Source organism: Euprymna scolopes, chromosome 21 (assembly GCF_053919585.1).
Source record: "Euprymna scolopes isolate OS-2025 chromosome 21, ASM5391958v1, whole genome shotgun sequence".
NCBI classification, from domain to species: domain Eukaryota; kingdom Metazoa; phylum Mollusca; class Cephalopoda; order Sepiida; family Sepiolidae; genus Euprymna; species Euprymna scolopes.
In genome coordinates this window covers 39,692,053-39,718,780 of record NC_136502.1, presented here as the reverse complement: position 1 = coordinate 39,718,780, position 26,728 = coordinate 39,692,053, and the positions used below count along the sequence as shown (strand labels likewise).

Below are 26,728 nucleotides of genomic sequence, written 5' to 3'. Positions count from 1 at the left end.
AGACAGGATTATAAGCAACAAGACAGGCTTATGATGTACTACTTGTCACAGAACAAAGATGTCATATTCCAAAAATTATGCAAATTGAAGTGTTGCCATAGATTATGGCGTTGTCTGCATAAATGTCTATGAATGACCTTAGGATGTGATTTGGGGAATCATTGATGAAGATCAGGAAGAGAGTTAGGCTCAGGATGGAACCTTGAGGGAAGCTAGCATCGATACTATCTATGAGTTTCTGATTTCTGCCTATCGATGACTACTTTTATAAGCTTATCAGAAAGGATTTAATAATCGAAAGGACATTTTCAGCTATTCAATAGCTGATGATCTTGTGAAGTAAACCTTTATGCCATACTCTATGAAAAGCCTTTGATATGTCAAGAGCTATTGCTCTAGAAACGACACCCCTGTTGAGAGATTCACTAATCCTATATGATATAACAGTTAGTAAATCAGCTGTAGATCTCGCTCAATGGAAACCATATTGCATGTCACTGAGCAGGTTATTTTTGTTGAGGTGGTTGATCACTTCTCTGTTTATCACAGATTCCAGCAACTTACTCATGATGCACAGGAGACTGATTGGTCTGTACTGAGATGGAGATGACTGATCTCCGGAATTTTTTTAATATGGTGCAGACTGATGAAGTTTTCCCGGGTGTTGGGAAGGATATCTCCTTAAGGCAATGTTTAAACAGCTTTGTAAGTATGGGAGCTAGTTTTGGTTGAAGCTTTTTGAGCACTATGACTGGAATGCCATTAGGGCCAGTTGCTTTACTGGAATCAAGGTTTTTGATAAGCTTGGCAACATCATGTACAGATATTTGTATGTTGCATAGAGTGTTTTCAGTCACAGGAGGAAATATAAGAGGTAGGTGGACCTGATCACAATGGATAGAATTTGCTGCAAAGTGTTTTGCAAAGAGTTTTGCTTTGTCAGATGCTGACGAAATTACTTCAGATCCATTGATGATGGTTGGGATAGAGGACACACGTCTGTTCAGGACTGTTTGTTACTTGCCAAAACTGGTGATAATCAAGCCCATGCTAGACTACTTTAAACTTGACGTAACGAGCATGCGAATCTCTTGTATTCTTTATTACTTTTTTACAATAGTTGTTGGCAGTTCTAAAGGTGGCTTTGGTTTCACAACATCACTTTGATTTGAGTTGCTTCCTTCTTATTTATTTCATCATGGCCGACGAAAACACTACGGCTCGCTTAGTCATAGAATCTGATTTTCTTGAATAAAAAGCTATTTGATCAAATTACGTGATGTTTTTTGGAATATGATATGTTTTTTTTTTGTTTTTTTTATTACATTTTCACCCATTAAAAAAAAATGTTCATTCTGTAACAAGTACGTATATCATAGCAGACTTTTTGGTTCTATTTCATTATTGTAGCGAAATTCGAAAAATGAAATATTTAATTTTAAGTGAAACCAATGGTTTCTACTTAGCAGTTAGGTCGCAGTAATGAAAATATCCAAAAATTACGAAAAACAATGAGGTATATAAAATTAATCATTAATGAAGACAGTTTTCGAAGACAATTGGCGAAAATTAAATTTTGCTAAATTGGCCAAAGATTTTCAGTTTTCAGAAAATATTTACCTCCCTTTTGTTACAATTAGAACTCTCTGATTTTTTTTTTTTTTTTGTAAAACTCAGTTTTCACTAATTGTCTTCAGAAATTATTTTCATCAATAATTTTGTAGCAGAAACAAATAGAACTCTTTTTTTGTGCGTTAGTGCCTCCCCTGACTGTGCGATATGGCACATACTGACCAATCAGAGGCATAGCGCAGGGATCTTCCTTACCCCCTTAAGGAACTATAACTGCTTCCATCCCGGACGAGAAAAACTCTACCCTTTTCCAGCGAGACGTCAAAGAGAGCGGACCTGTTTCCTCACACTCTCTCTCTGCCTACACCGGTATCTACAATTCCCACTTAGGAATAACTACCAGGCAAAGGCAGACGAGTTCTATCCTAGCTATATCTAAATAGCATCATGCCCTTGCTTCAATAAACCTTTTCCTTGCAAGTTTTACGAAGTCGTTTGTTCGTTTATTCAGTAGCTTGTGTTGAAATATTTATTTTATTAGGGAGTGCCCGAAAAGCATTAACTCAACTCTCTAAAATTTATTTTCTACCTTATCGTTTTTCATAATTTTTGGATATGCTCATTACTGCGATATGACAATTCAGTAGATATCATTGGTTTCATTTGAAATACAATATTTCAGTTTTCGAATTTCGCTACAATACTGAAGAAGAGCCAATCTTTCTGTATTTTCTTTATTTTTAACTGTTGCCATAAGTGCCAATTTGAATAAGCACCTATTTTTTCATTAAATTGAACAATTTTTAACTTAGCCACTGCTAATTGACAATTTGGCGCGTCTGCAGAATTGGGACGAGATTTTGTAGTCGATAAATGGAGTTTTCAGATATAAAAAACAATGATTTCAACTGATTTTTTGTCAATTCTAATAAGTTACAATGGTAGCTTCCAAATTATGCAATCGAAATTGCCTGAATATTAATGAATTATTAAACAAAACAACTTTAATCGTTTTAGCAGGTGAAAAATTACAGCCATCTTGTTTAAATTAAAACGGAAATTTACCTCCCTTGTTAACTCTCCTGTGTCTTACGATCATTTTCATCAAATTCTATTTTTTTTATTTTCTTTATTAATAATTTTCTACTTTATTGATTTTCGTAATTTTTTACTATAATCATCTTAAAAATACGAAAAATACGTAGATACCATTGTTTTCATGTGAAATTCAGCATTATGATTTCCGATATTTCGTCCCAATAGTGTAGAAGCGCCGACAATTTTTGTCATTATTATCTCCCCTTTCCGGTGATTTTCATTTCCAAATCACCTGGCCTACTTCTTGTCCAAGACTAAAAACTGTTTTCTTTTCTGTTAAAATACTAAAATAAAACAAATAATTAGATGTTACTTAAAACTTAATACAATCCTGGGAATTATTTCCTTCTATTTTTTCATCCGAGAATTGTTTAAAAAAAAAAAAAAAAAAAAAAAAAATGTCCGTATAGTTTTAAAGGTAAGTTCTGGTTTGTGTACGTTTCTGTATTTTTTTTTTTTTTTTAAATCAAATACCTATTTTAATTTTAAAATTCTATTGCAATTTAAAATGTAGTTATATTAATAATTTAATGATATGTAATAATATAACCAAATTATTACGGTATTGTTTAGTCATTAAATTACTAACTGGACCAATTTTTTAACCGAACTAGTACTTATGCAGAATTGCAGAATACGGACCAGCGTCGGACCATGCTATTTTTTTTTTTTAGATATAGTTTTCAAGTTAACTTCAATTTTCATGGTATCTTTTGTTGATCAATTTTTACGACGTTCCCCAGCGTATTATAAACACCCCAACCTCCCCATGTTAAGAACGGCTTTCGGAATAAACACCCTCCCAACCTCCCCATGTTAAGAATGACTTTCGAGGTTGGGGGGGGGGTTATTCCGAAAGCCATTCTTAACATGGAGGTTAAGGTGCTTATAATACGCTGGGGCACGTCGTAAAAATTAACCCTTTTGTTTATGAAATTGGATTTATTTTACGATAGACGGTGTCTTATTCTCTTGTTCTCATATAGCGCTCGCTCGACACTACTTGTTTTGCGAAGCGAATAAACGTTTTAAAGTAAGTAAAAATACTAAAAACTTACGTAGCTAGGTAGAAGAGTAAACTCATGCCGCCTTTGGTAATATTTATGGTACTGGTGCCGTACTGCCGTGCCCTTATTGAACCATGCTGAAATAACGTTATTTAGAAAGCCATTTTTAACATGGGGAGAGGAGGGTGTTTTGTAACTATTCTGAACTTTAACCTGACAATTTGGTGCTAGTGCAGAGAGTGCCACGGTGCCACGCTATTCTTTAAATCGTATTTCCAAGTTTAATTAAAGTTTTATGTTTTTTTTTTTTTTTTTTTTTTTTTTATTCAATTGTAAGGTTGAAGTAGTATAGAATAGGTACAAAACAGTAAACACCCTCCCCATGTTAAGAATGGCTTTTTAAATAATAACGTTATTTACGTCCGGATCACTCTCTGCATTAGTACCGACAATTTAATTAAAACAAAAAAAATAAAAAATATCGGAAAATTTTAATTTAACTTGAAAATACTATTTAAAAAATAGCACGGTTCAATAGGTGCAGACACCAGCACCACATTTGTTTCTTTACCACTTAAAAAAAAAATTATTTTATTTTTTACTTTTGTCTGTGGTGAAGCAAACCCATTACTTTCTTAGCTGAAAGTAGTACAGCATAATTTAAAAAAAAATAATAATAAATCTTGGCAGATGTGATGTGCAGGTAAGTTACAAAATAGCCTCTAACCCTTGCATGTTCCAAAGGGGCAAATGTTGCTGACACCGTCTAGTTTCATTTTCTTGTAAATATCAACGTTGTTAAAATTGAAATTGATAACGAACCTGTATTTGTTTTTTTTTTGTTTTTTTTTAGCACTTGTAAAAGTTTATATATATATATATATTATATAATTTTTTAAGTTTATCATATAGGCATTAATAATTTATTTTTCACTTTTCTTTAAAAAAAAGAATTTCGATTTCATTTGTTTTTATTGTTTTGTTTTTTTAAATCCTTTTCTTTATCTCCGTTTTAACATTTTATCGTTTTTAGTTTTAAGTTACTTGTGCACTTTTGCCACCGTGCTGAAATAATGTTATTTTGAAAGCCATTCTTAACATGGGGAGAGTGTTTTGTAACTATTCTATGCTTCCACCTAACAATTTAATAAAAAAGATATGGTGAAGCTTGAATTCAACGTGAAAAATACACATCTGCCAAGGTTTTTTTTTTTTTTTTCACCTAAGGATTTATTATTTAAAAATAGCGCGATGGCGAAAGTGTACAAGCACCTTTTAGTTTTTTGTGTGTCCCCTCTCCCTCCATTAAAAGTAATCTTGATATTGTCGATCAAGTAATGAGTAAATCAGGTAATTAAGGAAACGTAGTTAACCTATTTTAATTTTTTAACCTGGTTTTATATTTATTAACATGATTAAAAAAATAAACTTTTCTTTTTTAAGAAATAAAACATTCCTTTTAAAATTAATATATTGTTTGTTGCGATTAAGTGGGGGGGGGGTGAAAATAATTTACGTTAGTTTAGGCGGTGTCAGTAAGATTTTTTCCCTTTTAGACATGCAAGGGTTAGAGGCTATTTTCCAACCTAAAATAAAAATATACATCTGCCAAAACTTTACTCTCTCCATATTAAGAATTCTGCGGTACTGGCTATAGACAAATTTTAATCTTTGGATCACTATAATTTATCGTTAAAATCTTGATTAATCTCCCCCCCCCCCCATAGTAAAATGATACAGCAGGGTCAGTAAACTGCATAATACTTCCGAACCTTTTTTTTGGGGGGGGGGGGTTGTATTACTGTACACATAGATTCGAAAAAGTTGTCAAAAAACAAATATATAACAAATAAATGTTATCAAAGGCAAGATAAGTTACTTTTCTACCTAACTGGATATATTTTTTGTGTTTTTATTCAATATAACATATTTATTCAGCTCGAAAAACATACAGTGTTTACCGATGTATTCGAAAATTCAAGATGGCGTCTCGCCGTCTCACACCCTCTTTAACACCGTAAGTATGGAAAAAGGTGTTATAAATAAAAAACTATACAAAATACTATTAAAAACCCGCCGAATATGTCAACCTATGTCACGGTAACATATATTGAGCGAGTTTTTAACAGTATTTTATCCGGTTTTTTATTTATAACATCTTTTCCCACACTTACCGTGTTAAAGAGAGAATAAGACGCCATCTTGAATGTTCCAATACATCGGTAAACACTGTATGGTTTTCGAGCTGAATAAACATGTTACATTGAATAAAAACACGAAAAATATATCCAGTTTGGTAGAAAAGTAACTTATCTTGCCTTTGATAACATTTATTTGTTATATATTTGTTTTTTGACAACTTTTTCGAATCTATGTGTACAGTAATACAAACCCACTAATTTATTTAATTATTTGTGGACTATTATCCTATTATTCTAGTTGTTGTTGTTGTTGTTTCATAGAAAGAGAACCTGTATATTGATAGGCATTAGGGCCTCCAAAACTTGAAGAATTAGTTTAAGGGCTATATATATATATATATATATATATATATATATATGCGTACGTCCAAGGATGGAATACTGTTGCCATATCTGGGCAGGAGCTGCAAAAAACAGCCTATCCTGCCTTGACAGAGTACAAAATAGACTTCGTGGCTTAGTGGGGGATGCCCTTTTCTCTACCCTGCAACCTCTCTCCCACAGAAGAGATGTTGCGAGCCTATCCTTGTTTTATCGTTATTTCCATGGCAGGTGCTCGTCTGAACTCCAATCTCTGGCCCCCCCCCTCGCCAATCTTTCACGAAAAACACCCGTCTAGCCGAATCCACTGTGAAAAATTTCCCCCACTCTTTATCTGTGCCTAAATCAAAACGTGGATTCCATGAACAAAGCTTCTTTCTTAGAACTGCACGCCTGTGGAACTCTGTTCCGTCTGCCTGCTTCCCACCGGACTACAACTTGGATGTGTTCAAGTCCAACGTTAACAAATTCCTAATGAAACGCCCCCTTAAGTAAACACTTCATCAAATCTCCACACTAACGTAATGTACTTGCAATAACCCTTATCCCTGAGTGGCTTCCGGGCCTTGATAAGTGGTGATCACTGTGTAAAAAAAAAAAAAATGTCATCAATTCCAAGGTAAGCAGTGATTTCCCTTTGAGGGGAGCCGCTTTAGATTTGGCGAACATCAAGGAGCATTGAGTTCCTTGTTTCGCATATGATGAAAATGCGTAAGCATGCTTAGATACATCACAGAAACAAATGATTTCAGCTGGGGAATCCTCCAGGAATACACATCTGGGGAACTCAAAGTCCCACAAATTATTCAATTCTTTGGTTTGCGTTTACCACAAAGTAATAAGATTTTCAGGGATTTGCTGCTCCCATGATAGTTTGTTTTTCCACAACTGACTGACGAATATCTTCCCCTGAATAGTGACAGGAAGAAGTAGCGGTATTGGATCGTAAATACTTGAAATTTAAGATAATATCCCACGTTTTGTTTTGACGTTACTGTCTATAAGTGTGGGAGTAATTTTAAAGGAATCCCTTCGCAGGCGGGTGGGCTGGAGGAAGATGAAATAGAATCATCCTCTAACATTTTAATTTGTAAGCTCGTGCAGGATTAAAGCTCAAAACCCTCTTCCTTAAGTCTGTCACAGATATTGCTATAAACTGCAATTAAGGGAGAGCCATTCAAATTAGAATATCCAGGACAAAGGCGAAATCCCTCTTTCGTCAATTTGATGTGATCTCGAACACTCGCAACTTCGTTGTGACCAAGTTATCAACATAAAAGCTGTTGGAAATCATGGTGGAGGCCAAATCAGCCTCATATTTTTCCGCATGGAACTTGAGAATAAAACTCTGTATAAATGGGCTGGCATTGAAGCCAAATATAATTGTGTTAAATCTGAAGGTGTACAGTTTCCCGTCCACCCTAAGAAAAAAAACAAAATCTATTTTTATCTTTGATAGATTTCAATCGGATCTTTAAAAATGCTTTACGCAAGTTCCCCAGAAGAACGTATTTATTTTTCCCAATGGAGTTTAGTCTTTCCCCTCTACGTTCGACAGCAGAATTGTCAAAAAACAGTTGAAGCACATCCTCAAATGTAACATTAGGATTAAACACGCTATCAATCAAATAAGAATTGCACGTAGGAAGAGCACTTATCAGTTTCTCAAAGGCCAGTAATCCATCCTTAATTTTTGCATTAAAATTAAAAAATTTAGACCCCTTACTGAAGGAAATTATGTACTTGGAGAGTTTCCATGTAGAACCTCCCAAACATTTAATCAAATAGAGATTACTTATCCGTTGAATAAAATCCAGCCCTATAATCCCATGAATGGGAGAGCCATTAAATTTAGAATATCCAGGACAAAGACGAAATCCCTCTTTAATCAATTTTGATGTGATCTTGTTGAACTTGTCCGCTTGGAACTTTAGTCTCAAATCATTTGCAGGCCCTGTCAGTGGGGCATTAGAATACGCCGACTACCCCCCTGCAGAGGATAAAAGTCCCTCAATGGGGGTCCTGGATGTGACCTTAAACTATATCCAGTAGTGAGGCCCCAGCTTGTGGGCTTTGGGGAGTGTGGAGCCACCCTTTAATTACCATTGCTCCCAGGTCTACTCTGACCCGGAGTGGTAGTACCTGTTAGGGTCCCAACTATGGGTTAAATAGAAACCGACTTGAAAACAACAAATATATTCTATTAAAAAAATTTTTCTTCAAAATCTTTGGATTCGGCATTAAATAACCCGAAAAGGGTTGATATGCTGTAAAACAAAAACAACCAACCAAATCATTTGCAAACAAGGCAGAAAAAGGGAAAAGACACTGATGTCCCAATTTAATTTAGTCCCTACCAGCGTATTCAGAGGCATTTCCACCATCCCTGGCTTTAATTTATTCCCGAGGCTTAAACAGTTTAATATTGCCTGAGAAAAGAAGGATTTCTGACTACCCGTGTCCAGTAGATAATAGATATATACCAGTCAGCCCTTTACTTTCATTGATATTTTAAGTACACGAAATATACATTTTTTTTTCTGTCCCGATAATAATGTCTCACAAAGGATTTGGGACTTTTGGTGCACATAATAGAAAAATGGTTCTTAGAACCACAAACAGCACAAGGGTAGCCTATCCTACCTTGACAGAGTACAAAATAGACTTCGTGGCTTAGTGAGGGATGCCCTTTTCTCTTCCCTGCAACCTCTCTCCCACAGAAGAGACGTTGCGAGCCTGTCTTTGTTTTATCGTTATTTCCATGGAAAGTGCTCGTCTGAGCTCCAATCTGTGGTCCCTCCTCACCAATTTTTCACGAAAAACACCAGTCTAGCTGAAACCACTGTCAGTAATTTTCCCCACTCTTTATCTATGCCTAAATCAAAACATAGATTCCATGAGCAAAGCTTCTTAGAAGTGCATGCCTGTGGAACTCTCTTACGTTTGCCTGTTTCCCACCTGACTACAACTTGGTTGTCTTCAAGTCCAACATAAACAAATTCCTGATGAATCGCCCCCTTAAGTAAGACACTTTATCAAATCTCCAATACTAACGATTACTACGGTACTATCCCATTGATTACTGTACAAGCAATAACCCTTATCCCCGAGTGGCTTCCAGGCCTTGATAAGTGGTGACTTCCATGTAAAAAAAAAAGAAGTTTTTTTTTTGGGGGGGGGGGATATTAATTTATTTAAAGATTAGAAACTCTGCTTTGATGATGTACGTTTCCGTCGAGCATGGAATCGGGTTTTCTTTTTCTTTTAATGTTATGTAGTAATTCAATACTTTATGGAAATTGTCAATCCAAAAAGAAAAATTAGCTGTGCACTGTTCTGGACAAATACCTTGGCATTAAAATTCCAACTTGCAAAAGAAATATAAAAAAAATCATTTAAAAGTCATAACTTGATCTAATTGATTTAAAAAAATAAAAAATAGTGAATTTTTTTCATTTATATATTTTGTTAAGTCAAGACTAACCTGACAGTGTGGGGTCATACTATTGGTTTACTAGCAACCTTAGAGATGTGTCTGAAAGTATCTGGCAGTTATTTGATGGCCATAACCATTAGGTGACTATGGCCACTGCATCTAATTGGCAACCAATACCAAGTTACAGCCTTTAATTTTCATCTGGGAACTATCTATAAGAGCCAGGTACGTCCTAGGATGGAGTACTATTGCCACATTTGGCCAGGAGCTGCTAGAAAGGACTTATCCTGCCTTGATAGAGTTCAAAATAGACTTTGTAGCCTCGTACCTGATGTCCTTTTCTCTTCCCTGCAACCTCTTTCTCACAGAAGAGATGTTGCGAGTTTGTCTCTGCTTTATCGTTATTTTATTGGTAAGTGTTCGACTGAGCTCCAATCTATGGTCCCCTCTCACCAAACTTTCACAAGAAACACCCGTCTAGCAGAAAACACTATCACTAATTTCCCCCACTCTTTATCTGTACCTAAACGTAGATTCCATGAACAAAGCTTCTTTCTTAGAACTGCACACCTATGGAATTGTCTTCTGTTTTCCTGCTTTCCAGCTGACTATAATATTGTTGTCTTCAAGTCTAACGTAAACAAGTTTTTGATGAGTCGTTCCGTATAAGTTAACAAATTTACCAAATTTCCATTACTAACAATTACTATATTGTCGAATTTCTACTGTACACTCTTGAACCCTTATCCTCAAATGGCCTGTTGGCCTTGATAAGTAGTGATGCCTATGTAAAAAAAAAAAAAGCACAAGCCAGAGTTTGTATTGTATCGCTTTACCATAGATAAATATCTATGAAACATATTACAGCATCACTAACAGGTGATGCTTGATGATCCAGCCTAACCACCATGACAGATATGCAATGGTGGAGTTGGTCATGGTTGTGGCATTCACCCTGGTTTGGTTGGGCCAGCTCTTTCCAAAATTTCATCACATCTTGAACACTGGGTGACCAGGCACAGTTAACCAAGGCTGCTTACGTTATGAGTGCAAGCCATTTGTGGTTCCAACAATTGACTCTATAAAGGTGAGGGTCCAGAATCCGTTAAGCATCCCGCTTCACTGCTCTGAGCCAGGTTTTGAGTTGGCCTTCGCGACGTTTCTTCCAGTTTGATCTGTTCTGATGCTAACCTTCATTTGTTCTGTCCTCGGTCAGTGACGGAGAAATCCTTCATGATTGAGACCATTTTTATTTTATTTTTGTTCCTATCCAGAGTGCCTCTTTTTGGGGAGCTAAATTTTCCCACATTAAAAACCGACCTTGTGTCTAACTGTGCCATCGTGAGGAGGCAAGTAAATAAATTAAAAAAAATATTTTTGACAAATATTTTCATGTAAAAATTATTGGTTTATAATTCTAAAAAAAACCCAATCAATTTTAATATATAACACTCAGACACAGCTAATTTCATTAATAGCCACCAGGTGAATAATTTTCAAACCGACTTTAGAAAAAAATATAGAACTTTAAAATATTTGGACCTACTCAATGAAAGGTATTATTTATTACTAAAAAGACATTTTGACAATTATTCTCATGTAAAAATTATTTGTTTATAATTTTAAAACCTAAAACAAAATTAAATTAAATTTTCAACCTTCCCGATAGACTTTTTAGCCTTATAAGAAAATAAACAGTTAAAAATATCAACATAATATTTGCTGTATTAGCAATAAATAGTATTGTTTCTTTGATTTATATTAACAATGTTATTAAATGTTATGAAAGTACTTGAATACAGTTCTAATTAACTACACGTTTAATTATTAACAATTAACATTACTTTACTATATTTGGTTGGAATAAAAAATTTTCCCTTCTAATGCCACATATCCAAATTGAGAAAATTTAGAAAAAGAAAATATATGTACTTTGGGGCCTTTTGAATAATTTCCCCGGTAATTTGTAACAACGCAAGAATACACCATCTTAGACAGCAAACTGAAAACTAGACGAAACTGCTGCTGATAGCCTAGATCATATCCCTACAAGTGGATCTGATAATGACGTCACGCTGTCATGTGCATCGGCATTCTTTGCTCTCTGTAGCCAGAGGTATACATCTGATCAGTCGTTGCAGTCGATTTGGCATTGAAAGCAAAGCGACCAGGTAAGGTAACTGATCCTGATTACATGGCGACAGTTATCATGCTCATGACTCTGAGACTTTTCTATGTGGCTGATGCAGTTGTTCATCCACATGATCAGAAAAGAAGGTTCTAGTTGATTGAAACCGCAGCGCCAATCTTTAAGAAGTGCAGTCCAATATAGCCATTATAGATCAATTTGGCTTTCATATACAATGAAAACTTTTTAGTGAATCATCGACCGCAGAAAAATTGGTGCATTTTTTTTTTTATAAAGAAGTGTGCCACAACAGATGCTATCCAGACCTCACAGCTCTAGACAGAGAAACAAGCAGAGAAATCAATACTGCTGCATATTGTATGCATTTTTTTTTTTTTTTCTTAAGCCATGGTCATAAAAACCGTTAGCAACAGACTACCTAGCTAATTAGGGAATGCATAAAATTTAGGAACATCATGGTAGTTAGACAATACAAAACTCCAAAAGTATGACAGTGATATATGTTCATTTACACAATTCTGAGGCAGCATGTTCAGGGCTGCAGAACACCATACGAAGGGAGATCACCGGTACATCTCTGAGCAAACACCAGTGTGATTATGTAGCGGGTCTAATGTGAATGTTTGTTGTCACAGGTTTGGTCTTGTTCAGCCACAGCACAGGACAATATTTAAGCATTGCAATCTTTTTTTTTTTTTTTTTTTTTCAATTTAATAATCATTGAAAAGTTTTTTGGTCTTATTTTAATTAAGAATTATTGAAATTAGTTTTCTTTTTCTTTAAGACTTATTGAAAATCTTTTTAAACTAGTTTGGGAAGATGTATTGGATGTTTATTTTTATGATGTTTTGAAATTTTATTTTAATTTCAATATTTTGATTTGTTATTTGATTTCAATTTATTTTATACTTTCATAAACATTTATTATAAATTCAAATAAAATACTTATTTTTATAATTTCATCAACATATTTCTTACAAAATTTCAAATAAAATAAAAACTTTTAATACTTTTTTAATTTGTTATTAAAAGTGCAAATAAAGACTAATTGTTATTTTTATCTTTTTATAATTTTGTTAATTTTTATTGCATATTTTTCGATAACATCCTTTTCTTATATTTTATTTAAATGAATTGTTTCACAAAAGAAATACTGAAGAACAATAAAAGTGAAGGAACTAATTTGCCTTGTCACCGCTTCCGATAGTGCTATGCCAGAAGTTAGGAAGTATGTTAACTGACTATAACTCGGAAGTCGCTATGGCATTGCACTGATTGAGGGCAAGATGAGGAGATGGCCCCTCAGATGTTTTGGACATGTGCTGAGGGCCAACAAGAACAATATTGGGAAACTCACCTTAAGTAGTCGGTAAGCGACCAAGGGGTAAGACGATAATGAGATTGCAAAAATCTTACAAAATGATCTTTATGAAACTGGCATTCATCCAGACCAAACCATTTTTTTAACTCCACTTGACATGATCAAAATTCATCATTGCAAACTCTGCCATGGTTCATATTAACATATAAGGAAAATATACTGAATGTCGGAACCTTGAATTTAACTTTCTCGTTTATAGCTGGAAATCTGTCACGACTACAAGAACCAAATACATCCTAAAATGGAGTACTGTTGCCACATCTGAGGAGGAGCTGCTTGGAGTACCTTTTTCTGCTTTGACAGAGTTCAAAACTCGTCTGAACTTAGAGGTAGGGAGTACTGGGTCGGGTCTTCAGATTTTGGTGGAGACCCCCTCAGATCAAAATATGCACTAAACCTAGGTAAGAATCGAAAAAATTTTGAAAAAAAAATCAAAATTCATCTGTTGGCGCCATTTTTTAGATTTTTAGGCTCTGGGGGCCCAAAAACGCCCATTTACCCATCTTTGCAAAAGAAGGGATAAGAAATAGCAGTTGAAACTTAGGTATTTTTACTTCTTTTGACTTGGTCAATGAATTAGGATAGGAATGACACAATGTATAGCTAAATTGAGTTTTTTTTTTAGCATATAAAAGTCATTTTTTAGTACAAAATCGGGATTTTAGCACAATTTTCACGGTGATTTACACCCTAGATGTTATTCATTTTGCGGAAAGAAATACCCTTAATCGTCCAGTGTTCCAAATCTGGTAAATTTTACATAAGAATGTTTCTTACAAAGCTTCATACAAAAATTGTAAGTGTTATTTAACTAGTTTCCCAAGGGGCTTGGGGACTAGTACTAGTAGAATCGAATGATTGATAACATTGCAGTGTTATCTGAGAAAGGAGTTGTTTTGTTTATTTGGTCAGTTCAAAATGAGACTCTGAAATGTAGAGTCTCCTTGCTATGTTATTTTTATCATAATCATAGCACACAGTTGAAATCTCCTTCTCCTTGGGTCCATTCATATTTTTATTTGGGTCCATTTTGAATATCCTGACACAGTTATATTTCTCTTTCAGGATTGTATTGAAGAGTCAGCCAGTAGAATGAGTAGTGTTGCAGAGCAGTCCACAACTTTCTCTTTTGGTGATGTTCTTCCTTCAGAATATGAAGTCATTGCTTTTGAACAAAAGAGAAGACGAATGGAATGAAGAACAAAAGAGTCTTCTCCGTCTAAAAGTTGAAGAGAAGATAAAGAAAGCGATGAACGCAAGCAATTACACTACTAAATTGCTCATAAATTGTAAAAGTTGGCGTGGTCCGTGTGTTAGTTCTGAAGAATTGATGTCGGTGCTAAAAGATCATTCAGAATTACAAGAGAAGATTGTCATGACTGAGTTAGCATATTACAAAGACACCCACAAATCAGATGTAACTGCAAATCCTGAACTATTCAAACTCAACAAAATCACTCATGAAGAGCGGCTTATGAATCTTTGCGCACTCCTGGATGGTTGCCCGGTATCCACAAGAATTCCTCTGCCCACTAATGATGATGCCCTAAAAGCCATCACTTGCATTCCACGAGTTGCAGAGGAAATGGTTGAGTTACCTTTAATCCTGAATGTGAATCAGATGTGTGTGGTGTTGTGGACAGTAAAGGGGGTGCCAACATGGTTTCTGGGGTACTGTACTAAAATCCTAGACAACCAGAAATACGAAATTGAACATTTGGAGCGTGTTTATGAAAGGAAGAACTTAAAATGGAGGTACCCAAACCCAGATGATAAGCAAACTATCGATGCAGATCAAATTGTCGAATGCGAAATCAACGGAGACTGGGATGTTTTTTCGGACCGAAACATGCAATTCACACTGCACAACCACAAAGAGATTGCAGCCAAGTTTGATGGATTATTGTAGTGCTTGTAGTGTATATCTGAGTCACTTTTGTTAAGTCTGTTAAGCACTTGGAAATCATAAAAGGACGGGATTATGTCGATTTTGGCCTATTTTCAGCAATTTTAGGTTCAATTTGCCCAAATTCACCCCTAAAATTGCCCTTAAAGACCCCAAGACCTGTCAATAATCATGGTTCTCTGCCTTATATGTGTGTTTGAAGTCATTCATATCCATTGGGAATGAACAAGGATCGATTAAGTGACCGAGAACAGGATTTTGGCAATTTCGTCCTATTTTTGGCAATTTTGGGTCAAAATTTGGTCTATTTCTCTTCAAAAAAGGCCCCAAAAGATCTTAGACCTGTATATAATCGTACTCCAATGTCTATTTTAGGTATCTACAGCAATATATACCTTTATAAAGGTGGACGAGGATAATTTATGTGACCCAAGATGGTTTTTGTGATTTTTGCCTGTTTTTCGGCCAATTTATGGCCAATTTTGGCCATTTTTTGACCGAAATTGACCAAGAATACCACAAAACCTGTATAAATACATGACCCTGTGTCATTTGAAACTATTTATATCCATTAATGGGCATTGGAGATACACAAGAAGCAAAATTATGCCTTGAAATCACTCATATTGACATTTCGGACTCATATTTCTTGAAAAACCAGCCCCAGATCTAAAAAATGCCGCCAACAGATGAAAAAAATTTTTTTTTCAAATTTCTTTTCGATTTTGACCTAGATACACCTTATATTTTGATTTGAGGGGGTCCCCACCAGATTTTGAAGATGTGACCTTTTTTCGACCCAGTACTCCCTACCTCTACTGAACTTTAATCTATTGTACCCCCCCCCCACACACACACACAAAAAATAACTTTCACAAAATACACTATCAACAATTTCCCACACTTCTTATCTGTGCCTAAATTTAAATGAAAATTTCATGGACAAATATCTTTTGTAGAAATGGCTGCCTGTGGAACTCTGTTCCACTGGCCTACTACAACATGGTCTTTTTTAAGTCCAATGTAAACAAATTCTTGTATCGTTCCCTTAAATAATCAAATTCTACCGAATTTCCATCACTAACGATCTCTATTCTCTTTTTCTTCGTGACCACCGTACACTTATTAACCTGTAGCAGTCACAAATAAAGATCCATTTGCTCTAGTGAATGATTGCCCCTCCCTGTTGAGTGATTTGGTCACACACACACACACACACACACACACTAACCAACCAGCTAGGAGAGCGCATGGATTCATCTGTTCCCTAAGGAATTGTTTTTAGTCTATTTGGAAACTTCGGTCTATCAGCAGAGAGGAACTTGGCAAGCAGATCCCTCTTTCCTCTCCTCTAGTCCTTGTCCACTAGACATTCCAGCATCAACGATTTTCACTGAAGATAACTGCTGGTCAACCTGGGACTCTAAATGTTCGAGCCTGCCTACTACCACTTTTTTTTTTTTTTTTTTTTCTTCAAACACCCGGGCAACGTTGGACCCCCCCCCCCCCCCCCCCCGTTAGTCTCTATATATATAAATAGCAAAATGTGTGTTAGTGTGTGCACATTTTTGTATGTCCGGGAGTCTTTGGAGGGGGGGGGGGTCACTGTTTCTTAGAACTTTTTATATACTACATAGATTATAATATCTCCGATTCACGAAACAAGGTCGCATGTATCTTTTATTTGTGCGACTTTTACACACTATTTTCGTGATATTTTTTACTCTCCACATGTTTGTTTGGCTTTTCACTATAAAAACAAAACTGAATCCGTAGAACAATGAACCTCCCTGGCACTCGTGCCCAGGATGTCCAGAAAGCAATTAGCTTTGATCAATGCGGCCAAAACCCGTCATATAAGACAATTGCTATTCATTAAGACACTGCCAGAGTTCCCCCTTTTTGGGGGGAGCTGGTTTACCCCAACATCGTGGGGAAACAGGTACAGGGCAGAAAGCTGAAAGTTTAACTGGCCTACAGCCAAACATTCATTTCTGCACCTGCATGATTCTCATTCATTTCTTTTTCACCACTAAATTTGAACACTGCACTTCCGCTTGCGTCATGGTGCAACCGTAAACTCTCAGCTTTTCTTTCACTTTCTTTTTCACCTTCATGTCACGAGTTCGAGCCTGCCTACTAACCTTTTTTTCACACACATACAAACACCTGGACAACGCTGGGCACCCATGCTAGTCTATATATATAAAAGCGAAAATGTATGTATGTATGTTTGTGTGTCTGTTAAAAACTTTCGATAGACTGAACAAAAATTGACAAACTTGGTCTCATATGAAAGCCCCATCCTTCGCCCGACAAATATCGAAAAATTGGCCAAAAACCGTCCTCTCATGATGAGATCGATTCTACGCATGCGTCAGACAGCGTCGTAGCCTCATTTAGTTTAAATATTTGAAGAACTGACACAATTTCATGTGCGTCGTGTTAGCTCAGTTGGTTAGAATGTTTGGTCATTATCTAAACGTTTTGGGTTTGAATCGTGGTGTGAGATGTCTTCTTTTTTTTTTTTCTTTTTTGATTTTTTAAATTTTAATATTGAAGCAGGGTTATTTAAGCCATTTTTCACATAACATTTGTTTTTCTTCTTTTTTTTTTAGTTCGCTTATTCTTAGGTTTTCATTAACACCCCCACCCCTACCCCGACCGACCGACCACACACACCCAAAAACACCCGGGTACCCACCGATTTTTTAAATTTTAATATTGAAACAGGCTTATTTAAGCCATTTTCACGTGTTTTTATTTTTTTTGGTTTTTATTTTTCAGAAGTTTTAACGCTCGTTTTTCTTTTTTCTTTTTCTGTAACTCTCCCTTGCTTGCCGAGTGGATAACGTGTCAGGTTTTTTTCATAATTTTCCACCTTCGCCTCAAGGCTTCTGGTTCAATCCTACTACCTATCAAAACTTTTTTTTTTCATCTGCAAACACCCGAGCAACACCGGGCACCCTCGCTAGTTTATTATATAAAGGAAAGTTATCTATGTGTTTGTATATCTACTAAAAACTTCTGTTAACCACATCTGACCGGCTCGAAACCATCTGAAAGAGCAATGCCTCGGATGCATAAAATGTGAAAATTAGAAAGCAAGATTAATTCTGTAGTGGTCAACTGGACCATTTCTTGTAGGGGTGGGTCATTTTTTGCGACGCGATTTTTGCAAGTCCCGCATGCGTAGCAAACGTTTAAAGTTTAAAAACTTTGTTTTGCAATGTTATGACGTCATAATTCGTCATGGTCGTTAGAGCTAGCGCATTAGTCAGTAACTTTTTTCCCTTTTTCTCTTTCACGTTTCAGGTTCGGACCTAACTGCTGCGACTCATTTTTTTTTTTCTTTTCTTTTTGGTCGCTTGAGCACTTCACTGTTATCTTGATTGAAAAGTTGTTTTGACTCGTATGTTTATTTTTTTTATGGAGGTGCAGAGAATAGCGATTTCTCTTCGTATCCCTTCTGCTGAAATATCTGGTGGGGAGGTTATTCTTTTTTTTTGGGGGGGGATTCTATTTTTTTGTAGGAGGGTATCAATGAAATTTCTCAATATCCTAAGTATAGCAGCTGTGTCCAAACTGAACTTCATGTCCACCTGGGTAACGCTGCATATCCATGTTAGTGTAATGGCAAAATGTGTGTCTTTGAGTGTTGGTATGTCTGCCAAAAACTTTCGACACCTGCAACGAACACTGACAAAATTAATATCATTAGAAAGATCAATCTCTCGGATGACAAATATGTAAAAATTGGCCCAAAAGATTAATTCTGTGTTAGTCAACTGGGCCGTTTTTTGCAAGGAGGGATCAGTTTTTGTGTCGACATTTTTGCAAAGTCATTCATGCCCAGCAATTTCAACGTATGTTTAAAAGACATTATGACAAAGGCCGTGATGTCACAAGTACACCGTGGACTAAATCGCTAACGTGTTTGCTTTTTTCACTTTCTTTTCCTCTTTCATACTACGGCTACTGTAGCTATTTTTTTTTTTTGTGCTCACATGGACACTTACTGCTATTTTGATTGAAACAATTCATTTATTTTTTTTTCTCTTCACACTCGGTATCCATGCTAGTCTATATATATAAAAGGCAAAATGTGTGTGACCATTTCGTGTATGTCCTCAAAAGTCTTTTCTCGCACACGCTCCCGGGTTCGTTACTATCGCTTACAACTGTTTATATGGGTCCGAAATAATAATATGTACGATTTGGGAAAGTGCGTCGCATCTAGATTTATTTACGTTGACTTTTACAAAATTATTGCTATTTTGGCTTCTCGCATGTTGATGAGGCTTTTTTGTATAAAAAGCGAAACTAATTCAAAGTTAACAACGTTCTCGGCATTGTGCCGGGAAATGTCCAGAAGCAATCAGCTTTGATCAATGTTGTACATCAGACAATTGTTATTCAATCTGGACAATTGGGAGCTGGTTCCCCTCCCCCCAACATCTGTTGGGGGAAAAAAACAAAAACAGTCAAACTTGGGTAAACAACTGTATGACTTCTATTTGACCTTCTTAATTAGGTCAAATGGAAGCAGCAGAGTTAACTTTTATTGTGCACGCCTGCTTTTATAGTTTAATAAATAAATTCAAACCTGAATATGTTGTATGTATGTCGCGGTGGCCTAATGGGTAACGCCTCCCGTTTTTTTTTTTTCACACATTAATTTCCAACTCAAGGGTACGGGTTCGATTCTCATACTTACCTACCAAAACATTTTTTTTATTTAACCCCCCCCCCCCCCCCGGAGTTTTGATTTACTTCAAGACACCCGGGCATCGCCGGATACCCCCCGCTAGTCTATTTTATAAATCTCTAACATCTGTGTGTGTGTTTGTATGTCCACTAAAAACTTTCGTCAGCAGCATCGGACCGGGTTTGAATCGGTACGATCTGAAAGAGCGATGCCTTTGGCGCATAATATGTGAAAATTAGGAAAATTAATTCTATGGTGGTCAACTACACCATTTCTTGCAAGGAGGATCATTTTTTGCATCGCGATTTTTGCAAGTCACACACGCGTTAGCAAACTGAAAATATGTTTCAAAACGTTATTTTACAGTGTCATTACGTCACGTTAGCTTTTTTTCCCCCTTTTTTTCTTTCGCGTTTCAGGTTCAAACCCAGTTGTCACAGTGCTTTTTTTTTTTTTTTTTCTTGGTCTGCTGTTTTGATTTATTTATTTTTTTATGTGGGTATTCTCTTTGTATCACCGAAATATCTGGTGGGGAGGTTTTTTTGTGGGGGGAGGGGGTATCGATGAAAGTGCTCAATATCCTAAGCATAGCAGCTGTGTCCAAACTGAACTTCATGTCCACCCAGGCAACGTAGGGTATCTATGCTAGTCTATTCTATAAAGGAAAGTCCTCTGTGTTTTAGTGTATGTGTGTGTTTGTATGTCTGCTTAAAACTTTTGTCAGCGGCATCCTGAAACCGAGTGATGTTTCGGATGCATAATATGTGAAAATTAGAAAAAGATAACAGGATCCCTTTTTGAAAAGGAGGGAGGGGTCCATTTTCACAAATCACACATGTGTAAGTCACTAAAACTATATTTATAAACCTTATTTTCGTCATGACGTCATAAGCAATCGTGGTCCTTGGGCAAAAATGTTTGCTAGTTACTTTTTCCCTTCTTTCCCTCTTTTGGGTTCGAGCGTGCCTACCATGGCTAAATTTTTTTTTTTTTTTTTTTTTCAGTCGCACGGGCACTCAGTGCTATTTTGATTGAAAGAAAAGTTGTTTTAACTCCTTTATTTTGGGAGGTGGTGAACTGGTGGGGTTCCAGCGCATGGACAACAAAAAGTGCTTTTCTACGTATCTCTTCTGCCGAAATATCTGGTTGGGAAGGTTGTCACATGCTTTTTTTTTTTTTTTGTTGAAGTGATTTCGTTTTTTTATTTTTAAAATTGTTGTGGGGGTATCAATGAAATTGCTCAATATCCTTAGTATAGCAGCTGTGTCCAAACTGAACTCCATGTCCATCCAGGCAACGCCGGGTATCCATGATAGTTTTAAAGTAAGTCTTTAGTTGGTACTCTAACGCATATTGACCGATTTTCTTTATTTTTGCTTTTGTTAAATAAGTGTTATTCTAAATAAGCACCCTTTTTATTTAAGAAAAAAAAATAAATAAAAAGATAGGTGGTTCTTCAGGTTAACTCCTAATAAGTATTTCCTAAAGTTTTTCTTATCTTATTTATAACTGTCATATTTCACGTATGTTTTTTGATAAAGTACCGTATGCTGATTGACCAATATTGCCTTTACAACAAAATAACACCTGAACCTCTCATTACATTGGGAGATATATATATATATATATATATATATATATATATATATATAATATAAAGCTGAACGTCTGTGTGTGTGGCTGGTCACGAATAGGGTCCTATATGGTTGACTATTATAGAAAACTGATCACATATAATGATAGATGTATTGAGACACAGGAATGGATACGTTTAATCTGGCATAATGACGATTCATTAAAATTGTGGGGTCTGCGTTCGCGCCTGACCTCCATAGAATGGAAATATGTCACAAAGTTTAACAAGGTTTTTTTAATACAGACTCACAGAATATTGTTATAAGTGTTTCAGTGTGAACCGGTATGGTATAATAAATTATGGGGTTTATCAAAATAGATACTTTCATCATATTTTGCTTTGGTTTTGATACCCCCAAATTCGAAGCTATCTCTTTACAACCCTTTTCATAACCTATCATACTTTCATAAATCAGAGTCCATTTTCTGTAGGCTGTTTTTGAACCCAGTCAACGACGGGTACTTTTGCTAATATATATATATATATATATATATATATATATGAGAGAGAGAGAGAGATCTTGATGGATAGACTGCAATTCTTGAGTAGAAAAGTTAAATACATAGTGTTGGCTTAATATCCACGCTCTAGGGCTGGAGGCGGGGGGGAGTAACATTTTTTTTTTTTTTTTTTTTTGCATTACATCTAGTTATCGCCATTAAACTGTTACTTCCACTATTAATTTCACCATTAGCATCCCTATTTTTTCTTTATTTGCCAGCTATGAGCAACTACTGCTTTATTATCGTCATGAGTAGTATTATGGTTATATTGAACTTTTCAGCTTTAAGGTACCTGACATTCAAACAACATTATCTCAACTTAATTATTTTGGCTCAAATTTAAATAATTTAATAAACAAACAATACTGTAATAATTTGGTTATATTATTACGGTTTGGTCATTAAATTACAAATTGAACTAAATTTTTTTTTATTAAACTAAAACTAATTTTAAGACCATGTTTCAGTAGCAGCCATCCTAAAGCTAAAAACTTCAATATAATAATTCGTAGTAGTAGTAGTAGTAGTAGTAATTTTATTTACTGCTACTATAAAAAAAAATTACCCGCCATTAATTTATTACTTCGTCCTAAAAGCAAAACAGAAGTGCTTGTTCGAAATGATAATGAAAATCGAAAAATTGAGTTTCAATTAAAAGCAACGTGGTGCTTATTCAAATTGGCACTTATGACGGCAATTGAAAGTAAAAATACAGACAAATCTGTATGTTGTACGTACTCGTTACAGGACGAAGATGTCATATTCCAAAAATTGCGAAAATCGATTAAGTAGGTTTTTTTTTTCTTTTTTGTTCCTTTTTTTTTTAACTAAGAAAATAAAAACGGCAAAGGTGTATTTCAGCGGCGTAAATTATTTGACAGACAAAAATTTATAAAAATGTTTTATTTTTTATATAAAACACATTATTAGACCCTAAGGCTGAAATAAAACCCGCAAAAATTTATTTTTTATTTTTTCAACTTTTTTAAAAAATTTTTTTTAGACTAAATGTACAACAATCAAAGCCGCTAACGTTTTGAAAATTTGGCCTTTGTAAGGATTGCTAGATTGGACTTTTTCGCGCTATTGCATGGACGCAAGAACGTAAGAAAGGCTAAATTTGGCTTCAAAAAGGCCAATCTGGCAAGCCTTGTGTTACAGGAGAGAGAAAAAACGTTTTCAAAACTTCTCTGCTCAATTAAATAAAATATAATTCATTGAAAGTTGTTTATAAGAGTTAATTTTTTTTTTTTTTTATATATACATAGGAGTCACTACTTATCAAGGCCCAGAGGCCACTCGAGGATAAGTGTTATTGAGTGTACAGTAATCAATGGGATAATATCGTAGTAATCGTTAGTAGTGAAAATTTGGTAAATTGGATTACTTAAGGGGACGGTTTATCAAGAATTTGTTTACGTTGGACTTGAAGACTACCAAATTATAGTCAGCTGGAAAACGGGCAAGGGTTCCACAGGCGTGCAGTTCTAAGAAAGAAGCTTTGTTCATGGAATCTACATTTAGGTTTAGGCACAGATAAAGAATTGGGAAAATTGGTTTCAGTGGTTTCAGTTAGACGAGTGCTTTTCATGAAAGTTTGGCGAGGGGGGGGGCGTAGATTGGAGCTCAAACGAGCACTTGCCATGAAAATAGTGTATTGATAGGGTATGGCATAAAGGTTTACTTCATAAGATCTCTAGCTATGGTATAGCTGGAAATGTCTTCTCAATTATTAAATCATTTCTTTCTGACAGGTTCAGAAGAGTAGTAGTTGAGGGGCAAAAATAAGAAGCCCACAGTATTAATGCCGGTGTCCCTCAGGGGTCCATCCTGGGCCCAACTCTTTTCCTGATCTACATTAATGATCTTCCAAATCACATCCTTACATCATTTGTAGACATTTATGCTGACGACACTACCATTTATGGTAGCACATCTAAGACAGTAAACGACCAAGTTCTCTCCAATTCTCTCTCCTCTGATCTTGAGCATGTAGTACAATGGGGAAAGGAGTGGCTGGTTACTTTTAATGCATCTAAAACCAAGCTTCTCTCTTTACATCATCAACATTCTGATCCACATCTGGCATCAATTGAAATGAATGGCTCTCGTCTTTAGGAGGCCTCAAGTTTTGACAAGCTTCTGGGCTTGACCATTACTCCTGATCTTAAATGGAACACGTACATCAAATCTGTTGCCAAGGCCGCTGGAAAAATGGTGGGATCTTTCTATCGATCTAGTAGATATCTCACTGCTGATGCAATTCTCTATCTATATAAGAGCCAGGTACGTCCAAGGATGGAATACTGTTGCTACATCTGGGCAGGAGCTGCTAGAAAGGACTTGTCCTGCCTTGATAGAGTTCAAAATAGACTTTGTAGCCTCGTAGGAGATGTCCTTTTCTCTTCCTTGCAACCTCTATCTCACAGAAGAGATGTTGCGAGTTTGTCTCTGATGTATCGTTATTTTCATGGAAAGTGTTCGACTGAGCTTCAATCTATGGTCCCCCCTCACCAAACTTCCACAAGAAACACTCGTCTAGCTGTAAACACTATCAATAATTCCCCCCCACTCTTTATCTGTGCCTAAACCTAAACGTAGATTCCATAAACAAAGCTTTTTTATTAGAACTGCACGCCTGTGGAATTGTCTTCCGTTTTCCTGCTTTCCACAATATGGTTGTCTTCAAGTCTAACGTAAATAAGTTCTTGATGAGCCGTTCCATATAAGTTATCAAATTTACCAAATTTTCATTACTAATTATTATTATATTGTCCAATTTCTACTGTACACTCTTTAACCCTTATCCTTGAGTGGCCTCTTGGCCTTGATAATGTGTTGATACCTATGGGAAAAAAAAAAAAAAAAAAAGAAAAAGTCCAATGTGAACAAGTTCTAATTGAATCGTCCCCTTAAGTAATCCAAGTTACAAAATTCCCACTGTTTACTATGCTAAAATCACAATGACTAATGTATACCTATTAACCCTTATCCTCGAGTGGCTTCTGGGCCTTGATAAGTGGTGACACCCATGTAAAAAAAAAAAAAAGGGCTCGCAACGTCTCTTCTGTGAGAAAGAGGTTGCAGGGAAGAGAAAAGGGCATCCTCCACTAGACTACGAAGTCTATTTTGAACCCTGTCAGGGCAGGGCAAAGTCTTTATAGCAGCTCCGCTCCATCCTTGGACGTACCTCACTTAATGTTCTTTGGATTTCGTATTAGAAATGGAGTTCAGTGATAGTTTGGGAATATTTCAATTGATGAGTTATTGTAAATGAGCAGACGACATTAATGGATTCAAGCAGTTATTGTGCATGCCTCGCTTTGTAAGTGTGAGTATTAAAATAAGTGTATAATTACGTGCGCTGAGGATTGTAGTGATTAAAGAGACGTAGCACTGTCTGAATTTTTGGTTTCAACTGTTTATTGAAAGAAAATCTGGACCTTTTAAAGGATTTAGGTGGCTCATAGAGAGATTATCTATAAAAATGAACATGTCTGTCTGTCTGTGTACATTTCCCTATGCAATAACTCTGTCAATTTTAACTCGAAATTTGATATACAGGGTACTGAGATTTGGGGAAATCTTTTAATTTTAAGCCAGAAATTTGGCTATTAAGGGGTCAAAGTTCAGTGATTTGACCTTGAGAACTCTACCAGACTCCGACAATTTTGGGTATAAATAATTGAAATTTTAGATATAGATTCCTGGGACATGAATCTAACTTAATAACTTGATTTGAGCCCAAACAATAAATGTTAAGAGGACATAATAGGGGTCAAAGTTAAAAAAAAAAAAAAAATTGACCTCTGCGGTCTCTACCAAATTACTCAGACAATTTCTGGTCTAAACATGTGAAATTTTACATAAAGGGTATTCAAAGATAAGGCAAGCTTTTTTAATCGATTTGGGGCGAAAATTTGAGCTATCAATATATAAATGTATGTATGTATGTTTGCATGTCTGCCTAAAACTTTCAACAGAGGCGACGGATTTTCACAAGATCAGTATTTTTTGACGCTCGACCCTTCAGATGAAAAATACCAAAAAATTGGCTAAAAACATTAATTTCTTCACCTTCAACTGGGCACTTTTCAACAAGGAGGGGTCCCTTTTTTCGCCGATATTTTCGAAAGTCATCCCCTCTTTTCAATTGTCTAGCCTTAACCTACATCACTCACGGTTTGACGGTGGTCATAACGGCAAAGATGTCACGTTTTTTCCCGTTCTTTTTCTCCTTCACGATACAGGTTCGAGCCTGCCTTCCTACTACCACTTTTTTTTTTTTTTTTTTTTTTTGCTCAATATACACCTCCAAACACCCGGGTAATGCCGGGCTGAAATGCTAGTTTCGAATAAATTCATAAAGATTTCTGATTGGTCCAAAATATAATTGTTTTTATTCATGATAGTGTATGCGCAGATGATATGCACATAAACACGTTTATGCATTTTGATTTTGTATGTCGACTACTACATATTTACGTACAGTCGAAAAGAGCCAATTTTTTGTGTAAATAATACATTTCATTTGAAGGCCTCTAATTAATAAAAGCAACACAAATAATAGCAAAAAAAAAACTTGCTTCCATTGTTCATGTTAACATCTTTAGTCATCCGTAAAAATTACCGCACAATTTTAGTAAGACAAAATGATGACGTCGTCTATGCTGCGTAAAATGTTGGCGATTTTACACAAGAATTTTGAGATGCCTAATTATCTTTCATACTAGTATGGCTACCTGGCGTTGTCTGGGACAAAAGTGTAATATATTTCTTTTAAAATTATCTCTTTCCATTCATCAGCACA

General features: G+C 35.7%; 1 protein-coding gene across 2 annotated transcripts in view; it reads left to right on the top strand.

The window, feature by feature from the left end:
* Positions 1-2,895: 2,895 nt before the first annotated feature.
* Positions 2,896-26,728, top strand: part of LOC145242138 (uncharacterized) — a 38,117-nt gene continuing 14,284 nt past the window's right edge. Inside the window, exon 1 of one of the 2 annotated variants that reach the window (XM_080105073.1) lies at positions 2,896-3,088. The gene's annotated coding sequence lies outside the window, so the exon portion shown is untranslated. Of the gene's footprint in view, positions 3,089-22,053; positions 22,707-26,728 lie in introns of those variants that run through there. The other variant, XM_080105075.1, reaches the window with a different exon arrangement.